This window comes from Melanerpes formicivorus, unplaced genomic scaffold (genome assembly GCF_026170545.1).
Source record: "Melanerpes formicivorus ecotype bairdi unplaced genomic scaffold, bMelFor1.0.p_v2 SCAF_13, whole genome shotgun sequence".
Classification (NCBI taxonomy): domain Eukaryota; kingdom Metazoa; phylum Chordata; class Aves; order Piciformes; family Picidae; genus Melanerpes; species Melanerpes formicivorus.
In genome coordinates, this window is record NW_027142365.1 from 12,883,129 (window position 1) to 12,906,478 (window position 23,350).

Sequence of the window (23,350 nt, forward strand, 5' to 3'; positions counted from 1 at the left end):
AAGAGACACCTACAGTATAGATGGGAAATCTCTCAGTAAATGTAACAAATACAAGCATTAACCCTGCAGGCCTACAAACATCTACCATGGCCTTCATTTCACAGATCCAGGTGCATTAAGTTTCATTTTGTTTGAGTATTTTTAATGCAGCTGCTGTGCCACAGAAGGCAGACTGCCTGGACCCTATACACAGCCTGGGAGAGAGACAACTGTAATGTCCTTTGAAGGGTCCTGGTGTATGTCTCATGGAACTCAGGTTAAAGAGCCATGGAAGCCTTGACCAAAACTCTACTGTAAGGGGCTTAGAATTCAGATGTGAATGCACAGTATTGACATTTGGAGTATTGACTTCCTTTTGCTAGGAGTCAACAACTGAAGCAATATGGCAGCTCTGACACTGTAAACTCACTGTGGTGGTGGTGTTTTTTCTGGATGGCACCTGCTTTGGGAAAGAAGGATGAAGAACCCTAATTAGAGGATGAAGATTTATTTAGTTCCACAGAGAACACTAGTAAGCTTTAACACTTAAAGTCTCAATACCTGATGGCCCCGTTGATAACAAATACCTAAGAAAAGTTATTCACAAAAGAGACTCAGGCCATACTTTTCTGCTGGTGAAGAAAATCCTGACTGCTACTAAGTTAGGCCACATCCCCCAGCAGAAACAAAAGAACTCCACCATTTTGCAGATTGTTCATGTGGTCCTAGGAGACAGGACACCTGTGGGTACATAAGCCCAGCATCCTGTCATGCTCAGCTCTTTCACCCAGTATCCACCCATGGCTCCACTAGTGCTCCAATTTCCGATGGGAACCGTTCCCATCTCTTACTCATCCAAGAAGCCTGAGCAAGGGTGGCAAACTGGAGTGTTTGCAGAGGTCAGCTCCTCCCTCTGCTCCTCCCCAGGGCCAGGCCCACACCACATGTGTGCAAACCTAACATCAGGGCGTTCCATGTGAACGCTTCCCGCTAGCCAGGCTTTATGTGCATTGACACAAAAGGAAGCCTTTTCTAATCAGACCCTGACACGACAGCTTCAGCCCCCTAAGAAGAGTTTGGAGGCCTTTAGTCTCTCTCAAAAGTGTCTCAAGTTCCTGGGACAACTTCAACCCTACAGCAACACATTTCCCTCCTTATGGCACTCCATCTCAACCACAGAACAATGCCCATTACATTGCATGTGCATGGTCTTGAAAGGAGCATGGTCCTAACACAGACACTGAATGTTAAGTACAACCATATAAAATATGTATACAGCATGATCATATCAGATATGATATGATCAGATATGAAGATCACTTCAATTTCAGCATTATCCCAGAACTCAAGACCAAAAAGCAAATACATAAAAACCAGGAGGTGCACAATAGGTGCTTCATATCTCTCCTAGAGCATTTTCTTCTGATCTTCTAGAACCAGGTAACTGACATTTGAGATGCACTAAAAAGACTCTTTGCTATTTCTTTTCCTCTTGGGTGGCAAAAAAATATCCCTTACTCACCATGGCTAAGGAACTGTTATTTACTTTACAACAGAAACAAATGATAAGTTATTAAAAATGCCACTGAGGATATTAACTGATCGCCTTAAAATTCCTTGTGTGACCTTGTTCACAGTGTCCTACAAAGCAGCAGCCGTTGCCTTGTGTAATCTTTTTCCATTTTCAGCATCAAACTTCACGCACTGCCAAAATGAACCCTTCCACAGCGCTGATACAGAAATAAACTCAATTACTGATGCTAAATTAGGATAAATTCTTACCGGTTCAGGACAGATGAGATACCTTGGCTACAGCCCACTAGGTTCTGTGACTCTGCTTCTACCCAGGCAGTTTTCTCAGGGGTCCAATCTATACTGTATAACCAGTGCTTGGGAGACTTGGTCCCACAGCAACTTCGTTGGAATTTAACCCAATTCACACCTCTTCGAAGGGGCACCACTCTTTCTCCAGCACAACCAGCTCCTCAGTTAGTACTGTCATGCAGGCAGCCAGTCCTCAGTGGTGCCTGTAAAAACCATCTGCAGAGTGTGCATCTTGTGCATGCAAAAGTTGTACAAAAATAGATGCAAATATGCAAAAGCAAGCAAAAGATAGAGGCAAAACACAATTTACAAGCTTTATGAAAACGCTCCTTGAAGGTTTCCACAGAGATCACTAACACCGCTTAGAAATCGAGCACTACTTCCAAGTCAACTAGATTCCCAGAGCTCACACATCCTTAAGAATTAAAGGCATAATAAGTAACCACTTAATAGCTGCCTGTGACTCAGAGCTCTGAATAAGCGATGCATTCTAAGCAGCTGTCAGGACAACTTTTCGAGCCACACGGCAGCACCCCACACCTTGCCGCGCTCCCAGCACATCCCCAGCCCACTCGCTCCTCATCGCGGGCTTTTGTTAAGTTGTTGACTCCACCGACCAGCCATGAACAGCGCGGCAAACCCGCACCGACTCGCCCCGGCCAACCCACCCAAGTTGCCGCGCTCAAGTTAGCGCAGGGGCGTCCAACCGCCTTGGGCACAGCAGGGGAAAGCGGGAACGGCCGCCCCGGCGCCGCTGCCCGCCGCTTCTCTTTGTTTCCCGCCGGCCGCAGCCCCAGCAGGTGAGAGGCAGCTGCACAAGGCAGGTCGGGCGGCCCTGCCCGGCCTCCGCACCGCCCCCGCACCGCGGGCCCACCGGCAGCGCTCAGGTGCGGAGCTGCCTCTCGGCACCACCTCCAGTCGGGCACTCCCGGCGGCGCCTGCGGAACGGAGCCGCCGCCACCGGGGAGCACGGAGGGGCGGCGCCGCCCCGACCCCCCGCCGGCCGCCTAGCACGGGAGGCGCGTCCCGCCGGCGCCCCGGGATGGGAGAGTCGGGGTGGCGTCGGGGAACCTGGGGCCGCCACCACCGTGAGCCGGCCCCGGTGTCGGGCGCGGACGTGCCCTCTGCCCGCCGCAGGGCCACCCTGCCCTGCCCGATTGTCCCGGCGGCGCCGCGCTCCTCCCCGCCCTCCTCCTCCTTCCCCCCACAACCAGACCAAGAGGCGCGGCCCCTCACCTGCCACGGGGGCGCGGCCGGTCCCGGGCCCCGCTCTGGTGGCCGCGGCAGTCGCTTAGCTCTTTCTCCCCGGTCCCCCTCCCCGCCCGCCGCGGCCCCAGCGCTGAGTGTCAGCTCCGGGGCACGGCGGCGTCACCGCTCCCCCGTCACGTGCCAGGGGCGGCGCCAGGCGGAGGTGGGGGGGTGTGGCGGCGGGGCGGGTGCAGCGTGCCCCGCTTGGCTCAGCTGCGCTCCGGCCCGGCCGTGCTCGGGTGCTGCCCGGAGCAGCGCTGTGGCCCGGGCTGGGGGCTTACTGGGCGATACACCCGGGCTTGACCCTTGGCCTGAGCCTGGCTGCCCGGGGACATCGCGCTTTGAGATGGCAGCGGAGTGGGGCTCGGGCTCGGGCACGCCGCGTCCCGGCTTGCGGATTTGTTATGGGGTCCGGTAGAGCCACGTACAACAGCGAGCCCGGGGGCGAGCGGCCGAGTCCCGCACCTCGGATGCTGCACGCTGAGGAGCTCCGGTGCCGGGCCGGAGCGGGCAAGGCCTGCCCGGCACCAACGGCTGGCTCAGCAGCACCCCCTCCAAAAGCAAAGCGGAGGGGCTGCAGCCTGGTGGCTGGTGCGGGTCCTGCCCCGCAGGGGATGCCCCTCATAATGTGAAATCGGCATTAGTCCATCCGCTGTGCCGTCCGCCTTTATTACAGTCTGCTAAAGTAATCCAGCGCGACTGCCAGAGCGATAAGATCATTTTCTAATTCACATGGTAATGTGAAATATCTAGGCCTTTCTGTCCTTAATAAAAAGAACAGATGGAAAACAAAACCTGCACCCCTCCCTGGCTGCACCCCTGCAGTCCCTCCGAGTGTTTCTAGTTGATAACTGAAGAAACAACAGAAACAAAAAGAAAAGAAAACAAATAGCCTATTCGGTTATTTGGGGTAAACTTGCTTAGTAATCTTATTCTGTTAGTAAAAGTTGTCAAACATCCAGTTTAGGAACATTTGCACGGCCTTCACAGCATTTTCAGATTGTAAGTAATCTTATCTTTTTTAAAATGGTATCTAGTCCTCATGGTTGCAAAGATAACCTTGAAAGCTTGAACTGACTGTAGCTGATACAGTGATATCTGAATGAATCTGCAACCAGCTTGAAACAATGGCACTGAGATGTGTAAATTGTCTGGCCTCTATTAATCTAATCAAGACTGATGCTGGCCCTGGCTTTTTCTTTGATTATTTTAACACAGGGAGGAAGGAAGGAGACAGTAAAATCCTCAGAAGGTGGGAAGAACAGGTTTGCTTAAAGCAAGAGACCTGAGGAGTGCAAGGAGGTGAAAAAGGGAAACAGAAATTGTGGTTGAGGAAAAGATAAAAATAGCATCAATAGGTAGAACTGAACATGTGGACGCATTTTCCTGTTGAATAGTATCTCCAGTATCACTATTTCCCTGCAGCCTCCTGACAGGTGGTATCTGACAACATGCAAGACAAGAACTCAACACCACAAATATCTTAAAGCTTTGCTTCTGCGTATCTTAGCGTGAATACTTGTGAAAATGTCTCCTTCACACCAAGGATCATGTGACTTTGGGCTGCCTGTCCACAAAACATAGAATCTTAGAATCACTGAAGATGGAAAAGACCTTTAAAATCATTGAATCCAACCATAACCTAACTACCACAACTACTAAACTTTATCCTGAAGCGCCACATCTGCACACTTCTTAAAGACCTCTAGGGATGGCGACTCACCACCTTCCTGGGTAGCCTGTTCCAACACCTCTCCACTCTAAAGATTTTTTTTCCTAATATCTAATCTGAACCTCCCCTGGCACAACTTAAGCCCATCATTACTGAAATTCTGTTGATGTTGTAAGGCTGACACCACTGTCACACCTACCCATTCAGCAGTTATTCAGAGTCTGGAAAAACAGACGAGTGTATTTGTTGCAGGGGAAACAACATCCTGCATATAGCTGTCCATTATTTGTTATTAAAAGGCAGAACAAACTTAAAGGACAGTAGCTTTGTATTCATACTTATTCCTTTGGAAATTATATGTGTGTGAAAAAGATACAGAGTAAGCCGAAGTATAATGTTCAGCTGGATGTTTTTGTCTAACAGGATTCTATCTGTATGGCCAGTTTTGTGGTAGAAAATAACATACTTAGAACACTTGGGTATTTCAGAGCAAATTGACTGCATTTTACCTCCTAACATGCCTGAGGTATACATAAAAGCATCTCAAAAGTCAGTCATAGTAACCACACTGTAATTATCCTTCCTTACTGCCAAGGCTTCACTAGAGTGCTGCAGGATATGGCATTAGTGATTCAGTCTGAGGCACTCTTCCCTCTGAGTCAGTGCTGAACCAATGGTCCAACACAATATCAGCGTGCATAATAGAACCAAAGGTGCCAGAAGATATGTAATTTTGAGTCCCTGCCCAACTGCAGTCATGAAAGATTCCACATTACAAATAAAGTGTCCAGCCCAAGTTCCAATTTTAGCGTCTGTTGCATATTCTGCCTGTGGGGATTTCACTGTCTCTGCACTGAAGCAGAGTGAGCTGGAGTTCACAGCCTTTACTCACCATGCCTTGTTTTTCCTGGAAATGTAGGATGGCTGTCACACTGACACCTCAGATGGGACTCTGTGTGTATCTTATGTGGAAAGATCCAATACACTTAGTGACCTCATGAGTCTGACAGAATTGCCGACTACAATTGCTTCATTTAGTATAATAGGAGCTGTGGTAGAAACCACAGGACTCTTAAATCACCTATCACATTCTGAGTGCTCTACATTGTAACTCACCCACAAAGGCATCAATCTCTGCCTTTGGAAACTGATTCCTTAGGAAAAGTCGGTATTTGAACTGTGTTTGTCTGTCCTGTTAAACCAAATTTTCAAAACCTTTGTCCAAATTTCACTCTGTTTGCCAAAAGGGAGTTGTCTCAAGGTAACTAAGCTCCCACAAGTTTTGTGGAAGCAGGCAGCTGTAGAGAGATGCAGAACGAGCCACATAAGGAAGTGACATTGTAAATGCTGCAACTGTGGAGAAAACGTTGACCTAAGACTTGCAATCTATCATGAAACACAAAGCCATAGGAAACAAGATTCCTAGTTCTGAAAACCCAGTCTTGGAAAAATGCATTTTGCTGTTTTATAGTGGACACAGCCTTCTATCCTTAGCATCCAAGTTCTGAAAGACCAGGCTCATGTGTTTAAAACTCTCAGCCTGTCATATTTGAAGAGCAAATTCCCATTTCATATTTTTGCCTTCCCCCCCCCCCCCCGCCCCGAGTCCTCTATTTCAAATCTCTACCAGTTCAGCTGTCCATTATTTTACGCCTCAGTCGCAGTTATTCTACATTCATGTCATGTTTTAATTCATTTGAGATGCATATCTGAGCTTGGAACTTGCCATCCTATTACTCATCAGGCCAGGACTGACGTTAGGTAACCAACAGAAAAATGTGCTGCTTAAAAGACGATTGCTATTAAATCCGGGTTGTTTATTCATTGTTTGCCATCCCCCCCTTGCCAAACAGACTAATCTGATTATGAACTCTGTTGATTCTTTCATTTGGAAGTGACTAAGAAGGCAAATACAAAAAGCTCTCTCACATCTAACACGCAGAGAGTGCAAATATCCACCTTGCACATTTTGCTGTTTCCCTGGGTTTTTACTCCTCTTTTTCAGAGACCTTCCCCCTGTGTTTGGTCTTACAACCTCAACAGTGATACACCCAAAAGAAACCATTCTGAAATTGGACAAAGAAATGCATGTAAGTGAGCAAACAGTTCTGATAGAAATAGAAAATATTTTTCTTCTACTTCAATGACTACTTAGAAGTGTATTTTAAAAGTGGTTCATCTTGCCTGATGTAAAGCATATTACCTGGGGCAGCTCCTGTCTACTCTGCTCCTACTTGCAGGTTTTTTGACAGCTTCTAGCCTCTCACCTCTATCTAAAAATACCTCTACCACCTACACATACACATACAATCAATTTCTCCTTTCTATTCTTCCTGACTACTACAAAAGCACTCCCCTTAACCAAGTGCAGATACTGTGGGCTTTTTGCATGAACTTGTCAATTTACTCCCCATCTCCTGACTCATCCTAACAGATGAGCTATTTTTATTTATGTAACTGCGCATTGTATGGAAAAACAGCTGAAAAGGGAACAAAGAAAGTAAAGAATAGAGAATAAGGAAGCCAGATTTCTCAGAAGTTCAGTGAAGAACTTCTTTCACCATGACTCTACAAGGGAATGTTCTCTGCCTTAAGGAAGACCTTTTATCCGCAGCTCAGAGAAGGTAATTCGCTTTACTGTGAAAAATCCAGGAGGAATTTGTAACATTTTTTCCACCCTACCAGCAGATTATTTTTGCAAACCCTATTAGCCAGAACAGGCTGTGGTCAACACATGCTTTTTTTTTGCTTTGCTCTGCTCATTTGCTACATTGTGGTGTTCAGTATTTGAATCTCTCTCGGAAATCATCCCATGGAAGGAAGCTGTGACAAAAATTCAAATGTGCCTATTGTTTGCAGCAGTCTCAGTTTGCAAGTAGAGAACATTTTCTTACAGCTATCTGATTGTCAGCATTGCCAAAGAACAAAGTGAGATCTGTTTTGTTCAAACTGATCCTTTAATTCTGCTCTTGCCAAGACCAGGCTCATTGCTTAGCTGTGAATTAAACTGTTTATTGCTTTTCTCTTCTTAATCATAGTATTCCAAACTGTATCACTTCTATGTTAGGCATAGTAATATACTTCTGAGTCACAGCACAGAATTAGAAGTGGAGAAAGGTATGGAATAGTTTTCTGACAGAACTGCTAAAGCAGACAATTGGGGAAGGATGTTTCTTTGTGCTACCTTGACTGAAGACCTTTGCCTAAGCTAAATATTAGTCAGCTGTGCCCAGCTAGATGTGTCTAGCTATGGTTGGAGCTAACAGACAAACCACACAAAAGGCACAATTAATCTTTTCAATAATAATATCTTTTTCTTAGGATAATCTCATAGTGAAAGGTATTAATATTCAAAAAGCACAAAGTAAATGTCCATTTATACCTTGCAGATGAGGGGAGTCCTGCACCAGTGTCTTTAATAAGTAGCTTATTTTGTGTCTAATATGGAAATCATTACATTCATTAACTACTAATAAGAACTAAATAAATATAAGCATATTACTTAGCTGCCAAAAAAAAAAATGTGTTGAATGTTTTATTCATATTGAAGTTCATTTTATTATGCTGCACAAAATTCAGGCTTAGGGTAGATTCACGAAGGAGTTTCTGGTTCTCCAAATCACACATGTTTAGAATTGCTCCAGCTGCATGGCTCAGCGAGCAGCAGCTCAAGCGAGCAAGGCGCTGGCTTCCGGGCGCTCTGAAACTGGAAGTTCAAACTCATGCTAAGTGTTGCTAATCCCATGCAACCACGTCCAGCAAAATTCACAGTGGAGAGTTAAACTGAAGTTACCTGAAGTTGCCCAGTTTGTACTGAATGCTCTTTCTAAGGAACTGTAGGAACTGATAGACTGGATGGGATTCATCTCAGCTTAACAGGCATAGCTAAAAGTCAAGGGAAAGGTTCATCCTGCCCAAGTGTTTTGAGTATCTGTTAGTATGTATCTACATCAAAAGTCGATGTCTAAGCTCCCTAGACAATCCATAGAGTTGTATTTGTTACAGTTGTCTGGAGAACAATTCATTTCCTCTTAAAGCAGGCATCCCTATGCGATCAGGACAATTGCCCTCTGGAGTCTCTTGATGTAGTTAAACTCTGGCACTCATCACTACTGGAACTGCTGGATGCCAGAAGCTTTTGTACACAAAAGGAATGAGACAAATTCATGATGAAAACAAAAAGAAAAAGAAAAAAATAAAAAGAATGACTTAGAATTTTAATTTTCATCAGCCTGGAATGAATCTAATCTAATTCTACCTATCCTGGGAAAAACAGACATGCGTGTATGCAGGCACCTCTCAGACAGTGAAACCAACAGGGCCCACAGCCATAGAGCTCTTACTCTTCAGAACCCATTGTTCACATCTAAATGTCTCATCACAGGACATGTGTGGGAGACAGCAAGCTAGCCCCTGACCAAAACAATGGGAAGGACTGTTCTAACAATTTCACAGCACAGATGATCAAGTTCCAGTGTCTGTGACCATTATTAATTTACTAGTAGAGATGCCACCTTTTATTACTACTTCTCTAGTTCCTCTGTTCCACTGTAGCCCCTGCACCAACTCTTCTCTATTTAATTCTGCTTCATAGAAGAGAAAACAAAACTTCTGTGCCAACAGCTGCTGCAGAAGGAGTCAGGTAGAAGGTTATGACATTTCCATGACATGCTGCATTTCATTCCTTCAGTTCTGTGTTTTGCTTCTGACAAAAAAGTTATTTCAAATCCCTGAGTGGGCTGGTATGAAGGAAACTATGTGCTGGCTTAGAGTCCTTAGTCATTTCAGAATATCACAGCCATTCCCAAGGAGTCACTGCAGTTCAGGAACCAAACCCTTTCCAGTCCTGTTTCTTCTTCAAGCAGAGCTATCTTCAGGAATCCAAATCCACATTTTGTCTTATATTTGCTTTCCTCCCGCTTCCTCTGCTGATTTTCCTTGCTTTTTCTGTTTGCCCAATTGTTTTCCATGGAAGAAGGAAAAGAAACCCTTACGTAGTATTTCATTGCTCTAAGACTGGTGTAGCTGCAACGTTGTAGGTGGCAGAGTCAATGCTGCCACTGGTTCTGTTGTCTCAGCTGCTTCCAGCCAGAAATGAGTCATTCAAGGTTTTCACTAGAGAGTAAACTATGGGAGAAAACCATGAAAAGGGATCCACTCACTCTTCTTTATTTGTATCACAGAATCACAGGTTGGAAGTGACCTCAAAAAATCATCCAGTCCAACCACCCTGCCAGAGCAGGATCACCTAGAATAGAACACACAGGAACACATCCAGGCAGGTTTTTAATATCTCCAGAGAAGGAGACTCTACAACCCCCCTGGCCAGCCTGTTCCAGTGTTCTGTCACCCTCACAATGAAAATTTTTTTCCTCATGTTTACATGGCATGTGGAGGGGCTAAAAACAGTACAATTGATTGTCATTAGAAAGAATGGAAACTTGCAGTACTTTGGCTGGAGCAGCACTGGTTTACAGCCCAAGGTGATGTGAAAGACCATAGCTCGACTTTACAATTGCTCCACGATGAAAAAAGGGAGGAAATAAAGACTGTTAGCTGTGACACTGTGTTGCACCTCTTCACCCTACCTGTTACCCAATGCCTTTTTCCCCCAGCTCAGGTCCTTTCTGTGTTGTCTCCCCCTAAAGCATTCATGAAAACTTCTTGCCTCTCTTTAAGCCAATCCCCAAACTCTCTTATTTTCATCAAAACCACTGATTCAATACAGGCTTCATTTGAAAATCCAGTTCCAACTTAATAAATGCTAAACCTTTTGGTGAAAATGTTGGTGGCAAACATAAATATTTTTGGGAGGAGAAGAGGCTTATTTCTCTTTTGAAGGCTGTGAAATAAAAACATGTCCAATACACACACATTTTAGCCAGTTCTAATTAGCTCTGTCCCTAATTAGGAAGTCTAGAAGCATTGTGCATGCTAGGTCATGACTTCAGCAGTACATAATGGGCATGCTCCATCCACTGTTTTATGTAACTGAGGCCATGATCTCTTCCTGCAGAGTGGGAATAAATATGGTGCAGCACCTGTCTGCCCTAACAACAGGGTGATGCTGTGTAGGATGCTGGTTTCGGTCAGGATGAAACTATGTCCTGGAAGGGAGGAGCCCCAGAGCTGCTGCAAACAGCTGAGCCAGGATAAAAGCTGTTAACACCAAGGCAAGTTCACAAGGAAGTAATCACAGAGCTCTAAGTATCTATTATACTACTGATAAAAGAATACCTAGAAGGTGCTCCAAATTATGAAATAATAGCCATACCTTAGGGATGAATAAAGTCCAAAGCCAAGTGAGAGGTGTTTACTGCCTCAGAGTTTTGTTATCATTATGTTTGCAATTAATGAAAGGGGAGAGAGAGTTCCCAGGCATCCTGCCGAGACAGAAAAAAAACTAGGGAGGAACAAAATTAAAAACATGCCCCGACTTGGGTCAAAACAAATTTAAATGTGAGAGGTTTATAGCAAAATGGAGACCTTGTAGTTTAGTTCAGACAAAGCAGAAACTGGGTTTAAAATAATGTTTACCATCTTTTCCAGATTAGCATCCTCACCATGAGACAGTCAGACTAAAGTGGGCTACCTTCGGTCCCTCTGGCTGGCACAGTTTTGGTGGGTGGAAAATATATGAGCAGTCATTTCAACAAAGGACGTGAATGCTTCTCAGCCTGGAGCTCTCCTCGAGAATGGAAGATATGTGAAGCTCAGTCCCCCTGCCAGTGAAGGTTTAATTATTAATGCTAAGTGGAACAGCAGCAACAGGATTGCGAGCACCCCAGAATATTTAATGGTGTGGCAGTCAGCGATGAAGGACTAAGAAAGAGGTGGTGGAGGGGGCTGAAATACCCTCAAGCAGACACTGAACCTGCGTCTTTCACACCGACAATGAATGTTTAAAGAGAGGCAGCCCCCTCCCCCAGCTCCGTGATGGGAATACGGTGACATTGCTGTTGCTTTGCTCTCCCCAGGCAGCATCGTTCAAATGAATTCAGAGCCAACCTAGTAAGTTTTTGAACGAATAAGACTGCATTTGTAGGGATTTTATTGTTCACTGGAAATGCATCATCCATCCCTGCTCTTCTAATGTAAGGCACATTGCTTAGTGCATTGATAACCAGAAATCATCATTAAAACAAACACGGTATTTATAGGCATCTTATCTCTTGGTCAGAAAATAAAGCACCAGCCAGCTACTTCTGAGCAGGTCTCAGACTGCAGCTTTCTGTGCCAGGTCATCTGGCACTGAATGATATGCCAGTGCTCACTTCCCTGCATCAACTTTGTCACAAGAGGACAGTAGAATAGACAGAGAGCTGATGATCTGGACCACGTACTCCACCCATGCCACAAACTGAGTGAACGCACAACGGTTCAAAAATAAGCATCAAACAGGTTGTTGCTGTGGAGAGTGAGAAGCTGTTGTGCCAGCAGAAGTTAACACAGGTCCCCTGATGCAGTGGTGGGCAAATAACAAACATTCATTTTTAAGATACAGGTCTTCAGCTATTGCTCTTCCAATGATGTTGTTATTATTATTTAGATCTCAATTACATTACCCACTCCAGACAATTATCTTTCTCTCCCCTTTTAATTTGCTTCTTGGAAGAAGGCAAGGGAGTCATAGAAAATGGAAGAATTGCCATTTCTTATAAGAGTAGCTCAGTACTTTTGTGACTCTTTTACGAGTGGGCATCACCCATTCTTCCCCCTTCACTATGTCTTTTTTATTTATGACATTTTTCTTTTCTTCTTCTTTTCTTTTTAATTTTTTTTTAAGAAATTGGGGGGAAAAAAATATATCTTTGGGAGAGACCAGTACAAAGAAACACTATAAGAAAAAAAGTATAACATCGTAGGAAGGAGAAAGCAGATCAAAAGTTCCCACGTGTTCCCTTTCATAAAAAAAAAAAAGGGGGAAAGAATAAAGAAGGGAACATTCAGTGATACTGAAATGTTACAATGTAGAAACTGAGAGAGGTTTTCACACAAACTAGAACAGGGAACTTGTTGCCAAAGCCTTTCACTGAAGCCAAGAGGATAGCGAGAAGAGACAACAAAAGGAGCTTTACGCAGGTGGCCGTGAAACAGTGGTGGTTACAAACGCTCAGGTTTTATAGCATAGACCAGCCCTTTGTACCTCCCCTCGGAGAGCAGGAAACCAGGGCATGTTGTCTCATTTGCTATTCCTCCAGTAGAGCTTGATTTTCATGACTTTCCTCAATGGGATGTTGGCACAGGCAGATCTCTGAGCTGACAGCGTGTGTCTATATTTATGTGGCTTGCTGTAACACCAGTAAGAATTCTGAGACGTTTAATCCTGACAAATGCAGGGTATAAGTTTGTCAGGTAAAATTACCACTTATAGATGCAAACATGCTCAGTTCCTAGATACAAACATCTTCAGTTCCTAAGGTAACATCCTTTACACACTCTGGCTTAGCCAACCTGCCTTCTCTTCTGTTCCCTTTTTTTATTCTGGAGAAACATGAGAAAGGTAAACAGGTTTCTGTTTGCTGTGACAAAAGCCAATCCCATATAAATGTGATGGTTTTCAAAGTGAGCAGGGTGATTAGTGGTGAATCACAAGACAGAAAAGCCCTCAGGAGCTGTCAAATAGCCATCAACAAGGTAGTACCATGACTTTGTCCCTGTCTTTTTAAAGGTGCATCCTCTATACTCACCACTTCTTGCCTGCAGTATTACAGGTAACACTCATTTTCAGGTCATGCTTCAGCCATGCCTTGGCATCCCTTGTGTGATCAGCCCCATCACCTGACAGATGGCAGGATGGTAGCTGGGTCACCTTTGAGCCCTAAGGCCCAGATGGATGAACAGATCCACATTTCCACAACTGGAAAGAGAAACAAAGGGAATGTGCAACCTGCCTCTCTTCTCTACTTAAAACTCCCCTCCAAGCAATTACAGCTGAATTATGCACTCTTCCCCTCTCCCGTGTGTGCGCTTTCTGGCTGGCCAGATTTCAGTAATCTATTATTCATTGCCTTGCTCTCTCTTCCCGGCTTTTCCCCCTCTAACCCCACCGCCGGGGTTTGACAGGGCTGCTGGGGAGGCTCCTGCCCCACCAGCAGGCAGACCTCTTCTCCTGCTTACCCATTATGGGTTGTTGCCATCTGCTGGAAAACCGGAGTGGACATCCAGAGTAACTCATCCGAGCTCCTGGGAGTCAAGTCATGCCCCTTAAACTGGGTGGCTGAGCTGTGAGCTGGGACTCAGTGCAGTGCAAATGGAATCTTTGGAGCTGTCGCGGGAATGAGTTGCCCCAGGGGCTCTGGGTGAAGCCCAAAGCGACCCCTGCGCCGTAGTGACAGGATTATTACACCAGACTAGGCTGTCCCACCGTTGGGTAGGGTTCCTTTTACATACAGATATTCTCAGGTCATTTCCTTGTGATATAGAAGGAGTTGCACAAGATGACTTTTTCTCCCAAGGGTTAATTAATCCTAAACACAAGAGAGAAGGCTCACATTTTAAATCCTCCTAAGCAAGCAGGTATTTTTGGAACAGTAGGATCTTCAACACCCTATAAAACCTAAAAAACTCCTCTGGAAAGAGGGATGCACTCTGATTTCAGGAGCTCCTGAGCCTTCCTGTGGCCTCTGATGCACCCACCACACAATGGTCCTGCTGGGCCAAATGTTTGTGGGGGGAAAAAAATAACCTCCTGTATTTGGTAGGATCCCAGGCAGATGACTATCAATATACATTCTGAAAAGAAACCTTGTGTTCCTATATTGAAGCTCCCTGTCAAAAGAAAATTAATTAATCTCTTAATGGCAGCTGAGATGACAGCTCCAATTTGCATTGTTACCTTTTATTCCTGACTGTACATTGCAGTCATTTAATATCCCCCAGAGAGGTACTTTTATAGAAGTATACAGGTTACTTTTTATAGTTCTAAATCTTCTCTTACTTCTCTACTTACAACTTCAAATAACTTTTCAACTGGCTAGTCAGATAGCAAAAGGCAAAGTACCTTTTGCTGTCTGGGGAGGTACTCAAGGGGAGGCCAGAGAAAACACAGTGTAGAGAGAAGACAATCACATTTGCTACACAAACTTAGGGTGTAGCAGAAATAGTTCACATTATAGATAAAGTTGCAAAACAATTCCAAACAATACCTTAAAAGAAGATGCTCTGAGAATCCAGGCACTTGCTCTGGCATAATTTTTGGTTGAATTCACATATTTAAGCATTTTAGTATCTGGAATATTTGGCTTGGCGTGAATGTCGGGAGGTTTAGCAAAATTACTAGACCACAGTGTTCAAATTAGCTTCCTAGGCTGAGGAAATCTGACAGTCATTCCTCTCCAGATAAATCATAGCCTGACAAGATGATGTGCTCTCTATTTTCTGTAAATTCTGCAATTTTTCATTCTGTGACTGCACAGCAAGAGAAAGACAAACGACCTTATTAAAATCAATGCTCCCCAAAGTAAAAGAAGCCTTTGTTTCGGTCAATATATTCTCTTATTATCTGGCACTTACATGTGAAGGCTGCTGAAAATTTATTACACATTGACTTTGGAGCATCAAAAAGAAAACCAGGAAATGGATCTGCAGAGGCCACAGAGCTTGTGTCACTTGTGATTCATCCATGGCTTTATTCTTGTTAATTGACCATAAGATGCAGATGATTATTATTCACCTCTGTGCTCCAGAGTATATAATGAGAGAAGTACTCAGAGTTGTTTGTATTTACCATCCATAGTGCTGTGAACAAGTAATAGGTGTAAGACAGTAAAAAGGTGGCTCCTGTGCTGAAGAATTAATACTAGATAAAAGAGGCATGAGGAGAAAAGGAGATGCCATGGGAACTGGGCAACCTTGCTGCTGCAACCATAGAGTATGACAAAGAAACCCATGGCAAAGCAGTGGGAGCTGTGGGTGGGCATTACACATCCCTACTACCCTCTTCTCCTCAGGAATCTACAGCTCAGGGCACCACTGCTGCTTAATTTGAGGGATGGACTCTTTTCACTGGACTTCTATCAAGAATGAGTCTGCTCAGGGCACCACTGCTGCTTAATTTGAGGGATGGACTCTTTTCACTGGACTTCTATCAAGAATGAGTCAACTCATGGCGCCAAAAGCACACCAAGCCTATCACAGAATCACCAAGGTTGGAAGAGACCTCAAAGATCATCAAATCCAACCCATCACCACAGACCTCATGACTAAACTATGGCACCAAGTGCCATGTCCAATCCCCTCTTGAACACCTCCAGGGATGGTGACTCCACCACCTCCCTGGGCAGCCCATTCCAATGGCTAACAACTCTCTCAGTGAAGAACTTTCTCCTCACCTCCAGCCTAAACTTACCCTGGCACAGCTTGAGACTGTGTCCTCTTGTTCTGGTGCTGGTTGCCTGGGAGAAGAGACCAACCCCCTCCTGGCTACAACCACCCTTCAGGCAGTTGTAGACAGCAATAAGGTCTCCCCGAAGCCTCCCCTTCTCCAGGCTAAACAATCCCAGCTCCCTCAGCCTCTCCTCGTAGGGCTTGTGCTCGAGGCCTCTCCCCAGCCTCCTTGCCTGCTGGTGGTTCATTTAGAAGCATGAATTAATATTTGGGGGCGGGGGGAGAATTATTAATTTAGCAATTCTATAGGGTAGGAGGTAAGGGAACATATGCTGTGCAGCAGATTCTCACAACTTTGTGTTCATCTGATTAAGGGGCTGGCTTAGCTGATACAGAAGTCAGTGCTACTGAGTGGTTTTCTCCCACTCTTGCCCACAGGGTGCCTTCCTTGGCCCAAATTACAAGGCAGTGGTTCTGTCCTCCTGTGCAATGCCAAGGCTGAGGGGAGTGCCAGGTGCCCTTCAAGCCTCTTCCCAAAGCCTAGGGAAGATCCCAACAGGAACCTGCCCAGAAGCCAGAGCAGGGGGTCCTCAAACCTACTGCCCTGTGTTGCTGATGACTTAGAGAAAGGTTTATCTGGGCTGACCTGTTTCCCTGCAGGGAAGGGGAAGCAGCAGGTGGAACTGGTGGCCACCTCCCACCAGTGGTTTCTCTACCTCGAACCCAGGAAACCACACAAGTTTCCATTCACTCCTCAACATGCAAGCCTTAGCACACAGGAGGCTGCCACAGGACATGGTTTTAAGACAGTGAAGACCTTTTGTTTACAGGTTTCCATTTCAGAAGGAAGCTTTTGTATAGCAAGGCAAAGATTTTTTTTTCTGTCAAGTGTAATCCAGGGCAATGCCATGCTATAATCTCCTAATTATACTATGCACTAGGATCAGCCTCTAATCCCTAATTATGCCTTTGCTTGGGAAATGGTTTGTCTCACTTCTGTCTCTTCTGCATAATCTCTACCTGCCCATAGGATCCTCAGAGCTGCTCATAGTAATTTACAGGTGGATCTCAGCAGGTTCTTAGATGGAAATCACAAATTCTCCCTCAGAAGCAATCCAGCCTCCCTGAAATGCTTCATAAATTTGACCCAGACAGATATTTCTAGGGAAGAAAACAAACCAAGCAAAGACTTCATTAATTGGTGGTGACAATGCTTTCCACTGCGGAGGGAGAATGCTGCTGGATGCTCTTGACCCCTGCTTATGCTTGCTTGGGTGCTCCTCCCATTTGCACCACCGAAAACCTCTCAGCCCTAGTCATGGAAGCTCACATCTAATCCAAATGGTACCTCATGCATCAGGGAGCCTTTAGCCAACAAGCAGTGATTGCCCAGCTATTCAGAAGACCATCCCCAAACAGGACATGATTTATTGGTCAGTTGGACACAGCTGCAATGCTTTGGGTCAGCCTGACATCCTGGCAGAGCTTTGTCATTCACCCAGCACAATGGGGGCACAGCTGCTTTCTGAGGGTGGACTGACCATCCTTTCCAGCTTGTCTCCATGACTCTCCCTCCTTTACCTTTTATCTGCATGATATTCTGGAAACCTGTTGGAGGGGGGGGAGGGGTAGGAAAAGAGCTGCAGAAACAACTGTCTGTCAAGAAGACTTTAGGGAGACCTTACAGCAGCATTCCAGTGCCTGAAACCTCACGATTTTGTGAAGCTCTTAGGCTTCAAGCACCAGCATGACAGAGCATAGGGCCTGTGTGACTGTCCATGCTTCGTATTTGTAGGGCAGATAAAGAGGTCTTTTTCTAGGTGCCGTAAGGAAGAGACACTCACCGTCAGTGTTACGTGTGAAATGTTCATGTCACCTGGTGGGGGTGACTGTGGTGGAGGGAAGTGCTGCTCAGGTGCTGCTGTCACTGTGTCCCTGCTCCTCAATGGGTTGGTGGGTTGGAGCCCTGGGCCCTCTGTTGCACATCTACTCTCCGTGGAAGGGAGAAGCTGCTCATGAGGGGAGGGAAGTGGCTCTCAGAGTCTGTGTAGAAGGAGACTTCAAGAAAAGAAAGATGAGCAGGAGGTTTTCCAATATTCATTGGCTGTTTTTCGCAGGGAAGAGAGCTGGGCTCAGGGTTACTTTATCAGCCAGAGAAGTGCTCCACGACAGAGGAGCTGCCATCTCTTTGGAGATCAGGTTGCAAGAGAGTTCCTGTGTGATGCAAACAGTCCCTTTGCCTGATGCTGCTTGTAGAAGCTGAAGGGGATTGGGCACAGCAATTGCCCTAAAACTCTGGAATTCCTAATTGCCATCACACCCCTCTCATTGCACAACTGGTGTTTGGTATGTGACACAGCAGTAATTGTACACTACGCTTCCGAAGTTGCAACTAATTACTGTTGTCCTGACGAGTGCTTCTACTCTGCCTCCTGTTTGCACACATAGGGCTGATAGCAATACATCAAAGATTTTATCGCTCCAAGCCCGTGACTCAAGAAGTGTAAAACTGCAATGAAACCTAAGCAAGTGGTGCCAACAAAAAGCTGAGGGCCAGCTGGAGGTACATCCCCATGCCACGGCGTGAGAGCGAAACTCATACCTGCTTGCGCCAAGTGGATTTGGATTCCCTGACTTGTTAGCAGCTCGCACCTTTCCTGGCATCAACCCAACTTGGAAGTTTATCTAGTGAAGTATGACTATGAATAATACTCCTCCAAACAAGCTAGTTTCATAATTTTAGAGAGGAAGGGCGGCAGAAGCTCCTTCCAGGAAGGAGCGTGGCGGCCGCTGTGTGCCCACGCCTGCCACAGGGCCGGCAGCACGCTCCGCTGAGTCACCACACCTCACGGCACCCTGGTGCCACCAGCTCCTCCCTCTGAACATCTCCTCCTGCACAACCTCTGGAGTTACCAAACCGTTGGGCAATTCAGGTTATGGCTCTCCCACAGGAGACACACTGGGCACTGATGCCCACAGCCAGGAGCTCCCAGAAAGCACCCACAAAGCAAAGGCAGTGCCCCTAAGCACCCTTGTCAAGTCTGGTAGGCGCCTGTTTTGTGGCAGGAAGGGTGATGTGTGCCAACCTTGCTCCTGAGAACAGAGCCTCCTGCCTGACTCGCCTGAACACGCCCATGGCATCCATCAACATCCTGACTCAGGTTCATGCCGAGGCTCTGCGCACAAGACACCAAGGATGTGAGTCACCGGGCAACGAGTGAGCAGGCTGGCTCCCTTCAAAGCACAATGCCCTTTCCTGAGGGTTGGCAGCCGGTTTTTACTTTTAATTTTCCCTTTCCTGTGGGCAAAGCCTTGCCCTCCTTTGCTAGGGGAGATAGGGAGGGTCTGGACACAGCTCAGCCAGCACAGCCAAACTGCACAAGAGGCAAGACGCTGGCTCAGTCTGTTTCAGACTGAGAGCAACGTGCTTTAGTCTGAGCACAGCCCTAACACCTTATCCCCTCCAAACACATCTCTGTTATTAACAGTAATTATCCAAGGCCTAATTAGCAACAGATATCCTGCTACTAACATCCTATGAGAGACTTTTAGTAAATCATCCTGCACCCCATGTGTGATCTTTGCACAGAAAAGAAGTCTGACCTCTGTCAAGCATTTCATAAACTCAGAGCAATAAACAAAGTTTTCCTCTGGGAGCTGTTTTCCCTGTCTCAAGCAAGGCTTTCCCAATATTTCTTTGTCTGCTTTTTTTTTTTCCTCCCCTTTTTTTTTTTCCCCTCCTTAATTTTTGAAGATATGTAGCAGTCAGAAGTGCCATTGTAGAAACAAACTGCACAGAGTCTCCAGCATGTGACAGTCCGGGGTAGTCTCAGTGACAGTATTACACACAATTACACATCAAATGAAAATCACATTTCAGAGGGGAACATATTCCACATTGCTCCCCCACAGGAATATTTCAGAGGGTAGGAGAGACCTGCAGCTGTTTGGAGCATATTAGTCTCATTGCACAGTGAGTCAATATTTAGTGACCTATCTTTTTCCAAGTAAATCTGACTACAGGACAAGATCTTCCACTTTACTGATGCTCTGGGGATGCTGGTGCAGAGAGAGGTGGCAGTGAGAAGCTTCCTACCGCAATCCACTCCAGTGCAGAAGTGGCGGCAGCCACCAGTGCTGCCAGATAGCGAGGTGCCTGAACTGCCAGCTGCCCTGGCACAAGCAGCCTGTGCCTTGCTGCTGTCAGCACTGATGGTAGGAGCAGGACAGCATTGGGATGGCACACTGCACTTCCAGAGTGCTGTGTGCTCCTTGGTGAACACTCACTGCACCCCTGGAGTGGGAAACAAGTTCACAGCAGGGAGCCTGCAGCACAGGCCTGTTGCCAGGCTAGGCTCTGCTGTGGAAGTGGCTGTATTAAACAAACTATGAGCTTTGCTGGCACTTGGCACCAGGCCCAGCCTGCACCAAGCTGGTTTCAGCAGCTAATGCCCTGCTGGGGCAGGGTGGCTGCTCCCTTCCTGCCAGCTGCAGGGATGCTCACCCATGGCTGCTCTGCTCCCTGGAGCAGGAGGATCTCCAGCTGCAGCCTCCCCAAGCAGTTCAGGCTGCGTGGGCAGCAAAGAAGGGCCCTGCCCAAGACCACACTCAAGGCGTAACCTGAATTAGGTCATTTCAGCTGGAGAGCATCCACAAGGCTCTCTCTATATCAAACCATCAGTAGAACATAACTGTCTTGAGCAATCAGGAATGCAAGTATACATATACATGCATCCATCCCCACACAGGTATGTGTACACACAGGTATTTGTTGTATACGTACCTGAGTAAATACTGGGCACAGCGTGCAGTGTTGTGAGTAGCCTGAGGCCTCTGGGGCAGTAGACAGCACTCAGCTTCTCTCTGACTTTAAGGAGCATTTCTCAACGTGTGTGTCTTAAATGAGTGCTCACTGAGTCAAAAACAAACGATCCCATCAGTGGTACTTACAGAAGATCAGCCTAACTCCTCAGCTAAACGCATTTTCAGGCTCCAAGCCTAGAGGACACTCCTGCTACAATCACCATACACAACTAGCTACCAGACACGGACCACAGTCACAGGGATGATTTGGGCTGCAACAGCACCCTGAGATGTGAAACTTTTTGGCTAGCACTCAACCTCCCAGTGACACAGGGGACACTGAAGAGGCAGAAAACAAAAAGCCAGTGCAAGGAGTGCAGCGTGCCCCAGGCAGCTGCTGGAATGGCTGCTAGAGAGGGTAGAGCCCAGTCCTGCTCCCCACAAGGGCTTAAACTCTTTTCTAGAAATGTTCTTTCTAACCTCTTCTTTAAACAAAAAGAAAGGGGAGGTTGTTCAGCTCTTTGAAAGTGCACAGGAAGTGGGAGTAGGGAATCCTCCCTGCAGACCCATACATGAATCATGACTTTCTGTTTTGGTTCATTTAGGTTTGGTTTTGGTTGCTGCTTTCACCTACTGGTTTAGTGGTTAAAATAGTCAGCCAAGATGTGGGAAACTCTGGCCCAGCCCCTTCCTCTGCTCAAAAGCAGGTGCAGGCTCTTGCTGCCCTCTCAGTTCCACCTGTGGAAGCTCTTCCTTTTCTGTATAGAATCCACAAATATCATTGAGTCAAGTCAGCATGAATCTCTGGCCTTGAGATCACCGCTCATGTGTGGAGGTACAAAAGCTCTTTCCTGTCCTCACTCATAATTATTAAATAACAAATACTGGAATGTTCCCTACCACCCAGACTTCCTAAGCTGGGTGTAAGAGGGGTCAGCACCTCCCTGGTGGCCTGGGAGGTGGCAGACACATAAGGGACTTTGATGTCTGTGGGTGTGGAAAAGCAGAAGATAAGAGGGTCAGGGTGGGCTGCTGTGAGTACAGCTAAGTATTGGGGTATGAAGTTGCCTGGGGCTCCTTTTAGATGTGTGCAGTGGCGAGCAATCTGCCCTGCTGTGAAGACACGACAGGAAATAAAACAAAAGGTGGTCTCCCTAATGTTTTCTAAAACCTCTGAATTCCCTATTAGTCCAAAACTTCCCAGTGGATGCTGAATTTTCTGTCACCAATCCTGCCAATGACACTGCTCTGCCCTGTTAGAGGCCCAAACCTGCTTAAAGTCAAAGGTTTTGCCTGGGATAGCATTCAAGAATTGTAGGGACAGAGGAAGAAATTGAAGTGAGAAAAGAAAAGCTCTACACCTTTCCAGCCCAACACAATGCCCACTTCTCTGAAGAAGTCTGCTTGACTTTCCCCCAACCACATGAGCCATTTTGTCTTTGACACAGTCTCCAGACACACCATCTCTGTCTCCTCTTACAGACCTACTTCCAATATTGCTCTTACCACACAAAACTGCAAACTTTCCACAGCAATGCAGTTGATCAGCTGAAGTCGAAGCAAAGCCTCATGGAGCCCATCCTTACCCACGTGGCTGACTGGTCCTTCCCCCCGAGGCTGGACCTACCACCTCGCCTGCCCAGATTTCTAAGCATCAAGGCAGTGAGGGACCTGCCCCGGCAGGAAGGTGTGCTGCAACCAGCAGAAACCGATAGCGGCAGCAGCAGCATCCTGCTGTGTCAGATCCCCAGCAGCACCACAGCTACAGATTTTCCCGATGGTTATCTCCTTTCCCGGGCTGCTCTCTGGGTGCAGCACAGGGCAAACGTGTTTCACCAAGTCAGTGCCAACCCACACCAACTCACCCTTTCACTCAGCAGCAGCAAGGTCTTAGCATCTCTTCCAGCAGCCAGCCCTTGGTATTACACGGAGTGAAACGGAGACGCAGCTCAGCTCTGCTGCTGTCTGTGCTGGGGCAGTGTGGCTTTCCTCTCCCCTCCCCACGCCTTGTGTTCCCACTTTCACCCAGGCTCTGGAGGAACAATCCTTGCCTTGTTCCCGCTCAGTGACCTGGTGCTGGGATTAACACGCATGAGCAGCTGCATCATCTGCACAGAGGAAAAATGCCAGCACTGTAGCTGAGCATAAGTGGCATCTGCCTTTGCCCCAGCCACTCACACCCGACCACAGCCAGCCACTGGGGTGGGCGGAGATTTAACATGACCCAGGAGAGGCGTTGCACACAAAAAAAGCCCCAACCCACTTCGGTTTTTAAACAGGATGAAGAGGTTGGTCCGGGGGTTTTCGTGGGCAAAAGGTCATCTACAGGGAAAGTTTTGTGCTGTATTGCTGGTGGGGCTGCAGAGAGGGGGACTGGGGGTCACAGAAATGGTATTTAGAGTAGCAGAGCCTCCAGGTGACATGCCCTCCAGATATGAGCTTGGTAGTAGGAGTAGTAGTAATAATAATAATAGCAACAAGAGCAGCAATAACATA

General features: G+C 46.5%; 1 protein-coding gene across 9 annotated transcripts in view; it reads right to left on the bottom strand.

The window, feature by feature from the left end:
* ARHGAP12 (Rho GTPase activating protein 12) overlaps positions 1–22,885 on the bottom strand; it is a 94,757-nt gene extending 71,872 nt beyond the window's left edge. For 4 of the 9 annotated variants that reach the window (XM_068146219.1, XM_068146216.1, XM_068146217.1 and 1 more), the window contains exon 1: positions 3,040–3,167. The gene's annotated coding sequence lies outside the window, so the exon portion shown is untranslated. Of the gene's footprint in view, positions 1–1,761; positions 2,007–3,039; positions 3,168–22,719 lie in introns of those variants that run through there. The other 5 variants (XM_068146220.1, XM_068146218.1, XM_068146214.1 and 2 more) reach the window with 4 other exon arrangements.
* Between the last annotated feature and the right edge of the window lie 465 nt (positions 22,886–23,350).